Source organism: Fusarium mangiferae (assembly GCF_900044065.1).
Source record: "Fusarium mangiferae strain MRC7560 genome assembly, contig: FMAN_scaffold017, whole genome shotgun sequence".
NCBI lineage: Eukaryota > Fungi > Ascomycota > Sordariomycetes > Hypocreales > Nectriaceae > Fusarium > Fusarium mangiferae.
The window spans coordinates 911,618-926,907 of NW_024573937.1; positions in this window are offsets into that span (position 1 = coordinate 911,618).

Genomic DNA, 15,290 nt, shown 5'->3' on the forward strand with positions numbered 1-15,290 from the left:
TATATATTTATTTTATTTTAATGCCCTTTAGGTATTATTTATAAATAATTTATTTTTAATTTAAATCATTATTTCTTTATTAATATTACTTTATTTATTTTTAAATATAAGGTTAATTAATTATATACCTAAATATATATATTTAATTAATAGATTTATTATTAACTTTAAGTTAATTTAGCTTTTATTAACTAACTTACATAAAAGTTAACTTAATTCCTTTAAACCTTTAAACCTTATTATTACCTTACTTTTATTTTTATATTAAAAGTAATACCCTCTTTACTGTAATAACCCTTTTAGCTATATTAAGAAGCTACTCTTTATATATATTTAAATTTAAGCCTATAAAGGCAGTAAGGAAGGCAGCCTGGTTTAATTTAAGGGGATAACCTTTCCTTAAGACCCTTTTTAGGTCTTTTAGACCTAATAGCTTATTATTAACTTAAGTCAAATTAATTAGGCTAGAAGGGCCTATATAATAAATTAACTTAATTAAGTTATAATTAAAAATAGCTATTTTAATTAAATTAAATTAATATTTTAATAAGAAGTTCTTTTTAATAGTAATTACTATTATATAGATTTCTTTTAATTTTTTTCTATTATCTCTCTATAAAGTAGGCCTAATAGCTATATTAAGGTTATAGCTAGTTATATAATAGGCTTAATTATATAGCTATAGGCTATTTTATATAGTAGGTATTATATTAATAGTTATAATTAATATAAATAGTTATAACTAATAGATATAAAGAAAGTTAAGTTAAGAAATATATTTTAAAAGTATAATAAACTTAGCTTAATATATAAATTAATTAATTAAAGATCTTTTAGTTAAAGTAAAGAAAAAAGGCTAATATAGCTATTAAGGGGCAGTATTAATGCTGCTTAATTAAGGCAGTAATTATATTATTAAAGTAAATAAACCTTATATAATTTTAACCTTAAAGATATAGGCTTACTATAAGGGCCTTATTTTTAAGCCTTTATATATAAAGTTAATAGCTTAATAGCCTTATTAGGCTAATAGTAAGGGAAAAAAAATAAATAAATAAATAAATAAATAATTTATTATAAATTAGCTATTAAAATAAGTAATTTTACTTTAGTTTTTATATTTAATTATTTAATATTAAGTTAAATAGCTAATTAATTAAAATTAATATTAACTTTATATTTAAAGTTAATTAATATAATATATAATTAACTTTAAAAGTTTAAATTAATTTTAATTATAAATACTTAATATCACGACCTAACAGGATATAGCACTTACATTACATATACCCCACAAAAACTCACCAACCAGACACTAACTCACACTACACTACAAAAGAATAATTATAAACCGCCCTATTAACTCACAATAGACTTACTATCAAGACTTACAACTCACCATAAGCCTGCCTTACTAACCTATAAGCTGCCAATATATATATACATTTATTTAGTAGTAAATAGAATCTAGCTTACCAGCTATTAATAACATTTCTTTACCTTAATAAGCCTTACCTATACTATTAACTATTAAGAGATATAATGCCTTACTAATATACTTAATATAACGCCTTATATACCCTATAAATATAAACCTAATATAGACTAGTTTACCTATTTAGAAACCTAACTGTTATACATTAATAGCTCTTATTCAGAACGTATTACATTAAACGACTAAGCAATAATATACTATCAAGATATCTAGTAACGCCAGCACCTTAATACCTCCTTACACTAAAGCACTACCTAATAACGCCAAGATAGCAGCTAAAGTTCAATAACTTTACAACACTATCCAAACTCTACAGGCTTAAATAAACACATAACCTATAGCAACTAACAATAAAAGGGAAAACCCTAATAGGTTCTAATATAACATTAAGAAAGCCCTAAAACCCCCTAAACCGGAACCCTTTACCAGAAAGGCAGCTAATATAATTCTATTCCTTACCTAAATAAAAGCACACTTTTACCTATTTCCAAACTACCTAAATACTACTATAAAGAAAGTATTATATACCTTACCCCTAATTTAAAAAGACACTAAAAAATAATAAGAACCTATTATATAAGACTTCCTTAATAATAATAAATAGTTACAGAAACAAAAGACTTAAAATATCTTTACAAACTAAAATAATTTCAAATAATCCCTTAAAGATAACTTTAAAGTAATTAATAAAGAAAGACAGGCAGCAGCTAAATTACTTATACTTAAGCAGCATAAGTCATATACCATCTATTCCACCAAATTCAAGCAACTTATATCCAAAACTAAATAGGATAACAATACTCTAATAGAAATATACTATAGAGGACTAAAAGAAGAAGTTAAAAACAAACTATACATTACAAACAGACCTAACAATTTAACTATATACATTACTATAGCAATTAAAATCAATAAATAACAGTATAAACGCAAAAAAGAGAAAGCCAATTATAAGAAAAAGAATAACTTTAACCCTTATTACCCTAACCAATAACAAAATAACAACAACCAGAATAACTCTTAAAACTAATAATAATAAAGAAAGTATTAAAATAATACCTTATATAAGATACATAAAAGATTAATAACTCTAAAAGTTATGTAACCTAATAATAGAAACTGCAAAATATATAATATATCTAAATATAAATATTATAACTATAACCAGTTTAGATATATAATACAATAATACCTACAGCTAAGAAGGCCATAAGACCCTAATTACAATAGGCAAATATTAAGACTAACTTAATAAAATATGCCATAAATAGCCACATACACCCAGATGCTAGAGATAATATAAAGTAAATATAACAGACAGTTTAATAAAGGACCAAGCATTACCTAGATTAAGCTAGAAGACCTAAAAGAACTAAATCATAAAAATAAAGTTAGAAAAAAAAAATGCCCTAAAAGTAACCCAAAAGAAAAAAAAAGATAACTCCAATAAAATAAAAACAACAAGAGATATTACAAATATTATATAAAAGATCCTAAAAAAAAAGAAAAATATAAAAAGAGATAACAGTCTTAATAACAGAAATAACAATTAAAATAAATAAAAACCTTAAGGATAATAAAGAAAAGAAAACTAATCGCCTCTAAACCAGACTGACTAAATAACCCTTAATAAACCACTAATAAGAACCCAATCAAGATAACTATATAAGCTATAGAAAAAGCATTTAAGAAAAAAAAGACCTTAAAAAATAAGCTATAAACCCAAAATTACTAAAACAGCTAAAGTATAAAACATAAAAGAGGAATGGTATAAGCAGCTATACTATACCTCTACTATAAAGATAAGCGCTTAAAATAGAAATAAAAAGAACCTTATAAATTACTATATAATAAACAAGAACTAAAGTATTAAAATACTAATAAAGAAATATATATCTAAATAGCAAGAGAATATACTAATACAGATAACCTATTATCACTCTATATCCAAGCCTACTATATAAATAATATAGCAAACCCCCTACTTAAGGAACCTAAATATAACATACAGGATAATATTAAAATACTGCTAATATATCTATAACACCAAGAAATAGCTTAAATATTATATAGATATCATTAATATAAGGCATATAAATAAGATAAGAAAGATAATAACTACTTTCCAATTAAAATCCTAAATATATTAAATAATAAACCCTATTCTAGAGAAGAAATAAAAGGGTATATAGTAAATTATTAATATAAAAATCTAAAAGTAGTAAAACTACAGTTTAACATAACGCTATACAGAAAAAAGCATTAAATCAATAAGTTAATATAGAGAATTAAAGAAAATATAAAGATTATTAAGGATATAAAGAAAGAATTTAAAGAAATCACCTAAAAAAAATATAAATATCTCCAAAAAGAACCCTTAATTAATAATACTAGCTTAGAAAATACAGAAAAACTACAATATTAATAGAAGGCAGATAGCCTATACCTAATATAAGAAAATATACCTTCAGGATAGAAATAACCCACCACAGACAAAAAGTTAGATAAAAAGTTAGAAAAACAATACTAACAATAACTATTTAACAAAAAATTCCTTAATAACTGCCCCAATAGAGAAAGATATAATAACAGTAACTGCAAATAGATACACCAAAACATATTAAGAAAAGTCACATACCATCTATAACCGAGCTACAGATAAGCCAAAAAAACAGATAAAAACAACTCAGACCCATAAATACATTAAAAGTACTATATACAGCAAACTCAATAAATCGCCTAATACTATAAATTTAAATTAAAAAGAGATAGCTAAACGCTTAAATTAACTATAGTACAGAAATAAATTTCATTAATCTAAAAATAGTCATAAAGTTATAGCTACTATAAAGGAAAAAGGAGGACCTATACCTCCTACTTAACGCAAAAAGATAACTTTTTAATTACAATAACAGCATTATAAATCAAAAGACTAATTATCTTAAGATAGATATCTAAAAGAGAAGTTAAGATATAAATTATAATATCATTCCATTAAAAGAAAGGATAGATATACTTCTTAATATACTATAGCTTAAACAAAAAAATCCACATATTAACTAAAAGAACGGCCAGATCACATTCCCCAGTAACCCCAAAAGCAATATAATAATAATTATAATAAACAACAAGAGATCTCACACCCTAACTAAAGAGAATGGTATAGGTAAGTATAGAATATAGTATCCACCACCTCTAAAAGAAATACAATATAAATATAAAATAGGCATAAAATAAAAATCAGAAATCTTAGGCCTCCTTAAGAAATAAAATCTATAAAAGGACAAACCAGACATAAAAAATAGCCAAAACTAACTTAAAAATATTCCAAAAGAATATCAGATTTACAATAAATTATTTAGTAAAAAACTAAAAATAGGAATTCTAAAATACAGCAAATAAGACCATAAAATTAACCTAACAGATAATAACCTGCCAATACAGAAACTTTATATACTAAACCAGAAAGAACTATAAGTTTAGAAGAAATATATTAAAAAAATACAAAAAAAAGGCTATATTAAGGAATCTAACTTACCGTCAGTATTATCTATATTCTTCATACCTAAAAAGAATAGAGAAAACAGACTAATTATTAACTATTAACTAGTTAATACTAAAACTATTAAAGACTAAACCTTACTTCTACTTATTATAAAACTAAAGGATCGGCTATAAGAAAAAAAGATCTTTATAGCATTAAATCTTAAGGGAGTATATAATTTAATATACATTAAAGAAAGAGATAAATAAAAAACGGCATTTAGAACTAGATTCAGACTCTTTAAATATATAGTTATGCCTTTTAGACTTATTAATATACCCGCAATATTTTAATAAATAATTAACAGTATACTTTAACAATACCTTAATATCTTTATAGTATATTACCTAGATAATATCCTAATCTTCTTGGACAATAAAAAAGAATATATAAAATATATCTATAAGGTCTTAAAAGCATTATAAGATACTAAGCTATTAATTAAACCAGAGAAAAATTTCTTTTATATCAGAAAGGTAGACTTTTTAGGATATACTATCATACCTAGAGAAATTAAAATAAAATAAAAAAAGATCTTAGCAGTAATAAAATAGAAAACCCCTAATAATATTAAGGAAATGCAAGCATTTTTAGGATTTACTAATTACTACTAACAATTTATTAAAGACTTTAATAAGATTACTAATCCATTAATAGAACTTATAAAAAAAGATAAACTATTTAAATAGAATAATAAGGCTTAGGTAGCCTTTAAATAGCTTAAGAAAGCTATCCTTAGCAAACCAGTCTTAAGGATATTTAATCTTAAGAAAGAAATTAAATTAAAAACAGATATATCAGACTTTACACTAAAAGGACAGATCGGTCAACAAGATAACTAAAGATAATTATACCCTATTACATTTTACTCTCATAAGTTACATAACGCAGAACTACACTATCCTATTTACAATAAGGAATTTCTAGCAATTATTAACTGCTTTAAAGAATTTAGATATTACCTTATAAAAAGCAAGCATAAAATCAAGATATATATAGATCACTAAAATATCTCTTATTTCACCACAATACACAAACTTAATCAAAAACAACTATACTATATAAAATATCTATATAAATTCAACTTTATTATCATTTACTGCAAAAAAATAGAAAATAAAAAAGCAGACATAATCAATTAACAACTAAACTATAACACCAATACAGTAAAAGCAAATAAACAAATATTAAAAAGAAATAACAAAAGAGAATATATATTTACCTAATAAATAAGAACATTAGGATAGATACAGATAGAAGTAACTAAAAAGATCCTAAAAAAACCAAAAGAGTTTATACAAGAATTCCACATACACCTAATATATAAACACCAAAAAGTAATAAAAACATTCAAATAACTCCTATAACAAGAATATAAAGTACTATAAAAGACAATTAAGAAGGTAATTAAATAATATAATATCTATATATAAATAAAAATATATAGATATAAACCTTACAGAAAACTATAACTACTTAAAATCGCAAAAGCACTATAGAGCTTAATTATAATAGACTTTATTACTAAATTATTACTATTTAAAGAACCCTTAATTAGAATCTTCTATAATAGTATCTTAATTATTATTAAAAGACTTATAAAGTTCTTAATCTATATACCCTATAGAGAGGCAATAGATATAAAAATCCTGGCCTACATTTTCTACAATAGGGTAATATAAAAAAGAGAGATACCTAAAGAAATCCTAATAGATAGAAATACTACCTTTATCAGTAAGTTTTAAAAGACCTTAATGGCATATATAAAAGTTAATTATAAACTTATAATAGCATTTAGACCTTAAGCAGATAGATAGACAGAATAAATAAATTAGGTAATAGAGTAATACCTATAGTATTATATTAACTATAAATAAAACGATTAGGTTAAAAAGCTACTATATGCCTAATTAGCCTATAATACCGCCTATAACAAAAATATAAAACTTACACTATCTAACGCCAATTTTAGCTATACTTTAGTAGCATATTATAATATACACTAAACTGAAATTATTAACCTAGCAGCTATAATTAAAAGCAAGAATCTAAAGAATATATATAATAAACTCTAAATAGAACTAGAATTTATTAATAAATAGATATAAAGGTACTATAATCCTAAAAGATTAAAAGGACTAATCTTTAAGGAGAGAGATATAATATACTTATCCACAAAAAATATTACTATAAAACAACTAAATCATAAACTTAACTTTAAATATATCAGACTATATAAAATCACCTAAAAAATCTTAAAGAATAACTATAAGCTAGATCTACTAATAAAAATCAGACTATATAAGATCTTTTATATTACACTACTAAAGTCAGCAGCTAATATAATTTATATTAAGATTAATAATAAACCAGAAGAAATTAATAGACTAGAAACCTATAAAATAGAAGCAATTAAAAAAATATAAGTAATAAACGGTAAGAGAGAATACTTAATAAAATAGAAAGATTACCCAGAAAGCAAAAACATATAGAAATTACTAAAACACCTTATTAATACCTAGTAACTTCTAAAGAATTTTTACCAACTAGAAAAGAAAAAAAAACCTCCCCCTAATCAATAATATCTATAGCCCCAGCCAGCTAAGCCTCTACCGCAATAAAAGACTTTACGTTTTTAATAAACTCTAACTTATCCAGAATCTTAACATTCTAACAAAGTATCTTAAAACCACGCTTATTCAACTGCCTCTTCTAACAACAAAGACACATCAGATAACTTAAACGCTTATTTACTTATTACTATAACTGCAACAACTTATTTTTAGTAACTTCCTCTTCTTACTTAAGATAACATTTTTTAGCAGCAAAACAATCCGCTAGAAAAAAGATTAATAATAGATATATAGAAGGAAAGACATTAAGACAGACCTTTAATTTCAGTTATACCTTTACTGTTATATTTACAACCACAACAGATACATTACAAATAGTACTTATAACCAGGCAGGGCCTAATACTTTAACTTTTAGAGACTGCAGTAGCTATAAGGCATAATAAGAAAACTAGTACTTTTAATTAAAATAGCTTGTATATAATAGTTATAAGTGGCCTTAGACTCTAACATACTATTAGAAAATCAAACAAAATATTACAAATCTAAGTTAGACTTATAAAAATTAAATAGAAGAAAAATAGATAAATAGGTCTTAAAGATAAAACTAAAGGAAGGGAGGAGATTATATCACAACCTAACAGGATATAGCACTTACATCATATATACCCCACAAAAACTTACCAACTAGATACTAACTCACACTACACCATAAAAGAATAATTATAAGCTGCCCTATTAACTTACAATAGACTTACTATTAAGACTTATAACTTACTATAAGCCTGCCTTACTAACCTATAAGCCGCCAATATATATATATATTTATTTAGCAGTAGATAGAATCTAGCTTATTAGCTATTAATAATACTTCTTTACCTTAATAAGCCTTACCTATACTATTAACTATTAAGAGACGTAATACCTTACTAATATACTTAGTATAACGCCCTATATACCCTGTAAACATAAACCTAGTACAGACTAGTTTACCTGTTTAAAAACCTAACCATTACACTTAAATTCCTTTTTAAGTCTTTAAATTACTATTTAACTTTTTAATTTATTACTTAACTTTTTAATTTATATTATAATTATATAAAATATAATACTTATACTATATATATTTTATTACTTTTTACTTAACTACAAGTCTAGTAATAATTTAAATTAAATTACTATTTTAAAATTATAAATATTAATAAATAGCTATATTAAAATAAATATAAATATAAATTCTTAATATAGGCAAAAAGGCTAAATATAATAATTAGTGTTACGACCTAATAGGATATAGCGCTTATGTCACGTGTATCCCATAAAAACTTACTAATAAGATACTAACTTATGCTATATTATAAGAGAATAATCATAAGCTGCCCTATTAACTTATAATAGACTTACTGTTAAGACTTATAACTTACTGTAAGCCTACCTTATTAATCTATAAGCTGCTAATATATATATATATTTATTTAGCAGTAAATAGAACTTAGCTTATTAGCTATTAATAATATTTCTTTACTTTAATAAGCCTTATTTATATTATTAACTATTAAGAGATATAATACCTTATTAATATGCTTAATATAATGCCTTATATATTCTGTAAATATAAACCTAATATAGATTAGTTTATCTATTTAGAAACCTAACTGTTATATATTAATAGCTCTTATTTAAAATGTATTATATTAAATAATTAAGTAATAATATACTGTTAAGATATTTAGTAATATTAGTACTTTAGTACCTCTTTATACTAAAATACTATTTAGTAATGTTAAGATAGCAGCTAAAGTTTAATAACTTTATAATACTATCTAAACTCTATAGGCTTAAATAAATATATAACCTATAGTAATTAATAATAAAGGGGAGAACTTTAATAGGTTTTAATATAATATTAAGAAAGCCTTAAAACCCTTTAAATTAAAACCCTTTACTAGAAAAGCAGTTAATATAATTCTATTTTTTACCTAAATAAAAGTATACTTTTACCTATTTCTAAACTGCCTAAATACTGCTATAAAAAAAGTGTTATATATCTTACCCCTAATTTAAGGAAATATTAAAAAATAGTAGAAACCTATTATATAAGACTTCCTTAATAATAATAAATAGTTATAAAAATAAGAGACTTAAAATATCTTTATAGACTAAAATAATTTTAAATAATCCTTTAAAGATAACTTTAGAGTAGTTAATAAAGAAAGATAGGCAGTAGCTAAATTACTTATATTTAAGTAGTATAAGTTATATATTATCTATTCTGCTAAATTTAGGTAACTTATATTTAAGATTAAGTAAGATAATAATACTTTAATAGAAATATATTATAGAGGACTAAAGAAAGAAGTTAAGGATAAACTATATATTATAAATAGATCTAATAACCTAACTATATATATTACTATAGTAATTAAGATTAATAAATAATAATATAAATATAAAAAAGAGAAAGCCAATTATAAGAGAGAGAATAACTTTAACCCTTATTACCTTAATTAATAATAAAATAATAATAATTAGGGTAACTCTTAAAATTAATAATAATAAGGAAAGTATTAAAATAATACCTTATATAGAATATATAAAGGACTAATAACTTTAGGAGTTACTTAACCTAATAACAGAAACCGCAAAACGTATAATATATTTAAATATAAGTGTTATAACTATAACCAGTTTAGATATATAGTATAATAATACCTATAGCCAAAAAGGCCATAAGACCCTAATTACAGTAGGTAAATATTAAGACTAACTTAATAGAATATACTATAAATAGCTATATATACCTAAATGCTAGAGATAATATAAAGTAAATATAATAGACAGTTTAATAGAGGATTAAGTATTACCTAAATTAAGCTAGAAGATCTAGAAGAACCAGATTATATAAATAAGGTTAGAAAGAAAGGATGCCCTAAAAGTGACCTAAAAGAAGAAAAAAGATAACTTTAATAGAATAAAAATAATAAGAGATATTATAAATGTTATATAAAAGATCTTAAGAAAAGAGAAAAATATAAAAAGAGATAATAGTCTTAGCGATAGAAATAATAATTAAAATAAATAAAAACCTTAAAGATAATAAGAAAGGGAAAACTAATTGCCCTTAAACTAGACTAACTAAATAACCCTTAATAAACTACTAATAAAAACTTAATTAAGATAACTATATAAGCTATAGAAAAAGCATTTAAGGAAAAAAGGACCTTAAAAAATAAGCTATAAACCTAGAATTACCAGAATAGCTAAAGTATAAGATATAAAGAAAGAGCGGTATAAGTAGCTACACTATACCTCTACTATAAAGATAAGTGCTTAAAATAGAAGTAAAAAGAACCTTATAAACCACTATATAATAAATAAAGATTAAGGTATTAGAATACTAATAAAGAAATATATATTTAAATAGTAAGGGAATATATTAATATAAATAACCTATTATTACTTTATATTTAAGCCTATTATATAAATAATACAGTAAACCCCTTACTTAAGGAATTTAAGTATAATATATAGAATAATATTAAAATACTGCTAATATACCTATAACACTAAGAAATAGCTTAAATATTATATAGATACTACTGGTATAAGGTATATAAATAAGATAAGGAAGATAATAACTGCTTTTTAATTAAAATTCTAAATATATTAAATAATAAACCCTATTTTAGGGAAAAAATAAAAGGGTATATAGTAGATTATTAATATAAGAATCTAGAAGTAATAGAACTATAATTTAATATAATACTATATAGAAAAAAGTATTAAATTAATAAGTTAATATAGGGAATTAAAGAAAATATAAAGATTATTAAGGATATAAAAAAAGAATTTAAAGAAATTACCTAAAGAAAATATAAATATCTCTAAAAAGAACCCTTAATTAATAATACCAGTTTAGAAAGTATAGAAGAACTATAATATTAATAGGAGGCAGATAGTCTATACCTAATATAAAAAGATATATCTTTAGGATAGAAATAACCTATTATAAATAAAGGGTTAAATAAAGAGTTAAAAAAATAATACTAATAATAACTATTTAATAAAGAATTCCTTAATAACTGCCTTAATAGAGAAGGATATAATAACAGTAATTATAAATAGATGCATTAAGATATATTAAGAAAAGTTATATACTATCTAAAATTAAGCTATAGATAAGCCAAGAAAATAGATAAAAATAACTCAGACTTATAAATATATTAGGAGTATTATATATAGCAGACTTAATAAATCGCCTAGTGCTATAAGTTTAGATTAAAGAGAGATAGCTAAATACTTAAATTAACTGCAATATAGAAATAAATTTTATTAATCTGAAAATAGTTATAAAGTTATAGCTACTATAGAGGAAGAAGGAGGACCTATATCCCTTACTTAATGCAGAAAGATAACTTTTTAACTATAATAATGGTATTATAAATTAAGAGACTGATTATCTTAAGATAGATATCTAAAGGAAAAGTTAAGATATAAGTTATAATATTATTCTATTAGGAGAAAGGATAGATATATTTCTTAATATACTATAGCTTAAATAAGAAAATCTATATATTAACTAGAGGAATGGCTAGGTTATATTCCCTAGTGACCTTAAGAGTAATGTAATAACGATTATAATAAATAATAAGAGATTTTATACCTTAACTAAAGAGGATAGTATAGGTAAATATAGAATATAGTATCTATTACCTCTAAAAGGAGTATAATATAAGTATAAAATAGATATAAGATAAAAATTAAAGATCTTAGGCCTCTTTAAGAAATAAGATCTATAAAAGGATAAACTAGATATAAAAAATAGCTAAGACTGACTTAAGAATATTTTAAAAGAATATTAAATCTATAATAAATTATTTAATAAGGAACTAGAAATAGGGATTTTAGAATACAGTAAATAGAATTATAAGATTAACCTAATAGATAATAACCTGCTAATGCAGAAACTCTATATACTGAATTAGAGAGAACTATAAGTTTAAAAGAAATATATTAAAGAAATATAAGGAAAAGGCTATATTAGGGAATCTAGCTTACTGTTAGTATTATTTATATTTTTTATACTTAAGAAGAATAGAGAAAATAGATTAGTTATTAACTATTAACTAGTTAACGCTAAAACCATTAAGGACTGAACCTTATTTCTGCTTATTATAGAACTAAAAGATTAGCTATAAAAAAAGAAGATCTTTATAGCATTAAATCTTAAGGAAGTATATAATTTAATATATATTAAAGAAGGAGATAAATAGAAAATGGCATTTAGAACTAGATTTAGACTCTTTAAATATATAGTTATGCCTTTTAGACTTACTAATATACCTATAATATTTTAATAAATAATTAACAGTATACTTTAATAATACCTTAATATCTTTATAGTATACTATTTAGATAATATCCTAATCTTCTTAGATAATAAAGAAGAATATATAGAATATATCTATAAGGTCTTAAAAGTATTATAAGATATTAAGCTATTAATTAAATTAAAGAAAAGTTTCTTTTATATTAGAAAGGTAGACTTTTTAAGATATACTATTATACCTAAAGAAATTAGGATAGAATAAAAGAAAATCTTAGTAGTAATAAAATAGGAAACCCCTAATAACGTTAAGGAAATATAAGCATTTTTAGGATTTACTAATTATTACTAATAATTTATTAAGGACTTTAGTAAGATTATTAATCTATTAATAGAACTTATAAAAAAGGATAGACTATTTAAATGAAATAATAAGGCTTAGGTAGCCTTTAAATAGCTTAAGGAAGCTATCTTTAGCAAACCAGTCTTAGGGATATTTAATCTTAAGAAAGAAATTAAATTAGAAATAGATATATTAGACTTTATATTAGGAAGACAGATTGGTTAATAAGATAATTAAGGATAATTATACCCTATTATATTCTACTTTTATAAGTTATATAATGCAGAACTATACTATTCTATTTACAATAAGGAATTTCTAGTAATTATTAATTGCTTTAAAGAATTTAAATATTACCTTATAGGAAGTAAGTATAAAATTAAGGTATATATAAATTACTAGAATATCTCTTACTTTACTATAATATATAAACTTAATTAAAGATAATTATACTATATAGAATATCTATATAAATTTAACTTTATTATTATTTACTGTAAGGGAATAGTGTTACGATCCCAGCGGTTACGTCACATATACCCCACAATTTCCCCACACAACCAACCAACCAGAGAAGGACCGACAATTGCAGGACCGATAGCACTCCAGGACCGCGTCGCTCCAGGACCGACAACGACCTCATATCACGTCGCTCCCATACAATCATTCTAGCATATATATATACACATTCATTTAGCATTAAAAAGAACTTAGCTTACCAGCTATTAATAACACTTCTTTACCTCAATAAGCCTTACCCGCACTATTAACTATTAAGAGACGTGACACTTTACTAACGTGCTTAGTTTAACGCCCTATATATCCTGCAAACATAAACCTAATATAGACTAGTTTACCTGTTTAGAAACCTAACCGTCATAAATAGAAAATAGAAGAGTAGATATAATTAGTTAATAACCAGACTATAATACCGATATAGTAAAAGCAAATAAATAAGTATTAAAAAGAAATAATAAGAGAGAATATATATTTACTTAATAAATAAGAATATTAGGATAGATATAAATAGAAGTAATTAAGGAGATCTTAGGAGAATTAGAAGAATTTATATAAGAATTCTATATATATCCGGTATATAGATATTAAGGAGTAATAAAGATATTTAAACGATTTCTATAATAAGGATATAGAGTGCTATAAAAGACGGTTAAGAAGGTGGTTAAATAATATAATATCTATATATAAATAAAAGCATATAGATATAAACCCTATAGAGAACTATAACCACTTAAAGTTATAAAAGCACTATAGAGCTTAATTATAATAGACTTTATTACTAAATTATTACTATTTAAAGAACTTTTAACTGGAATCTTTTATAACAGTATCTTAGTTATTATTAAAAGACTTATAAAGTTTTTAATTTATATACCCTATAGAGAGGTAATAAATGCAGAAATCCTAGCCTATATTTTCTATAATAAGGTAATATAAGAAAGAGGGGTACCTAAAGAAATCCTAATAAATAGAGGTACTACCTTTATCAGTAAGTTTTAGAAGACCTTAATGGCATATATAGAAGTTAATTATAGACTTATAATAGTATTTAGACCTTAAGTAGATAGATAGATAAAATAAATAAATTAGGTAAGAAAGTAATACCTATAGTATTATATTAACTATAAATAAAACGATTAGGTTAAAAAGCTACTATATGCCTAATTAGCCTATAATACTGCCTATAATAAGAGTATAAAACTTATACTATTTAATGCTAATTTTAGCTATACTAATGCTAATTTTAGCTATACTTTAGTAGTATATCAGTTGTGCAAATAGGGACAGGGTTGGCGGGATGGTGAATGTCTTTGTCAAATTCGAGCGCCGACCAGAAAATAACAATTAAAATCTGCCAAAAATCAACATTAGTGGACAAGCAAATAAAAAGTAGAGAGAAGCATAGTGCAAGACGTAATTAAATAACTAGCAAGTACCAAATCCATTTTAATCTTGATTCGCGCCTTCTATTTTATTTTCTATCCCATATTC